The sequence below is a fragment of the Panthera uncia genome, chromosome D1 (assembly GCF_023721935.1).
Source record: "Panthera uncia isolate 11264 chromosome D1, Puncia_PCG_1.0, whole genome shotgun sequence".
In the NCBI taxonomy this organism is placed as follows: domain Eukaryota; kingdom Metazoa; phylum Chordata; class Mammalia; order Carnivora; family Felidae; genus Panthera; species Panthera uncia.
The window spans coordinates 7850830-7854969 of NC_064808.1; positions in this window are offsets into that span (position 1 = coordinate 7850830).

Genomic DNA, 4140 nt, shown 5'->3' on the forward strand with positions numbered 1-4140 from the left:
AAAGAAAGAAAGAAAGAAAGAAAGAAAGAAAGAAAGAAAGAAAGAAAAAACAGATGAACATAGGGGGAGAAAGAGAGAGGGAAACTATAAAACAGACTCAACTATAAAGCACAAACTGAATGTTGCTGGAGGGGAGGCGGTGGGGGGATGGGTTAAATAGGTGATAGGGATTAAGGAGGGCACTTGTGATGAGCTCTGGGTGTTATATGAGCCACTAAATTCTACTTCTGAAACTAACATTACACTATATGTTAACTAACCGGAATTTAAATTAAAGCTTCAAACAAAAAAAAAAATAAATTAAATAAATAAAGTTAAATCAATTTTGCATTCCTGGGATAAACCTCACTTTGTCAAGATGTGTTATCCTTTTTATATACTTTTAGATTAAATTTAATAAAATTATAAAGAATTTTGCATTTATGTTCATAAGGGATACTGGTCTCTAGTTTTGTTTTACTGTAATGTTTTTGCCTGTTTTTTAAACAATTTTTTTTAACGTTTGTTTATTTTTGAGAGAGTGAGAGTGGGGGAGGGACAGACAGAGAGAGACAGACAGAGACAGAGAATCCCAAGCAGGCTCAACGCTAAGCTCAGAGCTCGACTCAGGGCTCAAACTCAGGAGCTGAACCATGAGATCATGATCTGAGCCAAAATCAAGAGTCAGACACCTAACCAACTGAGCCATCCAGGCATCCTTGTTTTTGCCTTTTTTTTTTTAATTTTAACGTTCATTTATTATTGAAATACAGAGAGAGACAGAGCATGAGCATGGGAGGGGCAGAGAGAGGAGGAGACACAGAATCTAAAGCAGGCTTCTGAGCTGTTAGCACAGAGCCCCACACAGGGCTCAAACTCACAAACTGCGAGATCATGACCTGAGCTGAAGTTGGACACTTAACCAACTGAGCCACCCAGGCACCCCTGTTTTTGCCTAGTTTTAAGATCAAAGTGTTATGATTGAATATTTGTATCCCTCCAAAACTCATTCGTTGAAATCTGATCCCCAATATGATAGTATTTAGAGGTGGGCCTTTGAAAGATAATTAGTTCACAAGAGTGGCACCCTCATGAATGTGATTAGTGCCCTTATAAAAAGAGGCCAGAGAGTTAGCTCTCTCTTTCTGCCATGTGAGGACACAATTAGAAGTTAGCTATCTACAACCTGGGAAACATTCTCACCAGAGCCGAACCATGCTGGCACCATGATCTCAGACTTCTAGCCTATAGAACTGTGAGAAATAGATTTCTGCTGTTAATAAGCCACACAAAAATAAATACCATAAATAAGTTTATGGTATTTTGTTATAGCAACCTGAGCAAAGACACAAGGTAATACTGCCTCATAGAATGAGTTATGGAGTATTTTCTACTCTTCAACTTCGTATAAGTGTAGAACTTGGTATTACTTCCTCCCTTAAAATGTTTCACAAAATTAGTCCATGAAGTCACATGTGCCTGGAATTTTCTTTTCAGGGTGGTTTTTAATTACTATTTAATTTCATTTAACATTTCTTAGAATGGAGGTCTGCCACTGCTAAATTCCTTCAACTTTTGTATGCCTGAAAAAGCCATGATTCTGCCTTTGGATGTGAAGGATATTTTTCCTAGGTATTGAATTTTAGGTTGACAAGTTTTTTTCTTTCAGTTCTTTAAAAATATTTCTCCATTATCTTCTGGCCTGCATGGTTTCCTACAAGCTATCCAAACTCCTAAATCTATTTATTCAACTCTGAGAGAACACCTACTTTCCTCCCTATCCCCAATGTTCTATAGCCTTGAAATGTTCACCACTGAACAAATTCATAAGGTTCATTTTGTTTGTTTCCCTCCTCTCAAGGGATAACTGTCCTGTGCTGCCTGTTGTCTTATGTCTAAAACAGTTGTTGTAAATAATTTTACAGGCTTTTTATTAGTTTAAGGCAGGAGAGTAAATCCAGGTTCTGTTACTCTTTGGCTGAAAGCAGAAGTCCCAACAACTGATATTATAGTCTTCATGGCTTCTTGCCAATACGTTTCTATAAATAGAAACAACTGAAAAAATAAAAAACAGTATCTTCTGATGTCTATACATCCATGAAGATAGGATGACAACAGAATTAAAGAAAACATTACTCAGGGTGGTGCCTGTGTACCTCAGTGGGTTAAATGTCCAACTTCGGCTCAGGTCATGATCTCGTAGTTGGTGAGTTCGAGCCCCACGTCGGGCTCTGTGCTGACAGCTCAGAGCCTCGAGTCTGCTTCAGATTCTGTGTTTCCCTCACTCTCTGCCCCTTCCCCACTACTTCTCTCTCTCTCTCTCTCTCTCTCTCTCTCTCTCTCTCTCTCTCAAAAATGAATACACATTTAAAAAATAAAAATAAGAAGATATTACTCAGAAATCCTGAACTTGGAGTTGAACGAAATAAACTATCAAAACACCTGTCTTGGGGTGCCTGAGTGGCTCAGTCGGCTGGGTGTCCTACTCTTGATTTTGGCTCAGGTCATGATCTTATGGTTTGTGAATTTGATCCCCATGTGGGGCTCCATGTTAACAGTGCAGAGCCTGCTTGGGATTCTCTCTCTGCTCCTCCCCTGCTCTCTGGCTCTCGCTCTCTCTCTCTCTCTCTCTCAAAATAAATAAATCCTTTAAAATTTAAAAAAAAAACTATCTTTTCTGCTCCAAAGAAAAGATATATCATATATATATATATATATCACACATACTTCTCCAAAGTATGAAGCCTATTGAGAGAGAGACAGCAGTCAAATACCTCACTATGGAGTCAAAAGCAATCAAAACACATGCTCTCTGAAGGCAGGGAGACCTCAAAAGAGAGGAAGAAGAAAAATATCCAGAAATGCCCTGTTCCTTCTCTCAGACTTGCCAGTCAGATAACTCACTTCTTATTCCACAAGGAAACAAAAAGTCAGGAGAATGGAAGTTTCTCCCATACCTCCTACCTAGCATCTTCCTTTCGGGAGGGATAAAGTCCACTTCCAATTACACTAAGAACATTGTTGTCTTACAAGCATTAAGGATGGAAAAGAAAATATTCCAGGCATGAGGAAATAGCAAGGTCCAAAATAAGTCTCCCACCATAAACAACCAAAAAACTAAAGAAAGTGAGGGAAATCATTTTCAGACATTGGACAACAGGTGGTACAGGACTGTAATTTCTTGAAAAGGGAAACAAATAATGTGAGACCTATTTATCATTACTCAGGCTTTCTTCCCCTGGGACAATGTCTGGACTGCTATGTAGAGAAATGGAATCCAAAGAAAGTCTGCTGATATCATGGAGCTCAGGGGGAAAAAACAGAAGTACAGAGTGACCAATGCAGCTAGAATTTGCAGCATAAACTTCTGGAGAGGAAAGAGTATGCAAATAAATATAGAGTTCCACAAATCTATAGTGTATATAGAGAACTCTGCAACTCAATATAAAGAAGTCAAACACTCAAATTCAAAATGGGCAAAAAGAAGATGGCCAATGGAATGGCCAATAAGCAAATGAAAAGATGCTTATCATCATTTGTAATCTAGAAAATGTAAACCATGAGATAGCATTACACATCCACCCAAATGGCTAAAATTCCAAAGGTGGACCATACCAAGCACTGGAAAGAATGTGAAGTAACTATAACTCTCATTCATTGCTGGTGGAAACATAAAACTTGAAAACACTTTGGGAAACAACTTGCAGCTTCCGATAAAGTTAATCACACACTAACTGAATAACCCAGCAATCCCACCTCTAGGCATTTACCCAAGAGAAATTAAAACATATGTCCACATATTGGACACAGGTGTTCACAGACACTTTATTTGGAACAGTCAAAAACTGGAAACAGCCCAAATGTTCATTAACAGGTAAATGAATAAACAAATTGTGGTATACCCACATAATGGCAATAAGAAAGAATGAACTATTGGTATACTACAAAGTGGATAAATCTCAGAAACATTTGGCTGACCGAAAGAAGCCAGACACAAAAGAATATGCACTGTATGGTATTCATCTGAAATTCTAGAAAAAACAAATCTGTTGTCCAAGGCTAAGTAAAGATATGTCACCAGGACATGGGGGAGGGGGACATGATGGAAACGTTCTATATAGTGGTTATATAAGTGTATAAGTTTGTCAGAACTTGTGAAAA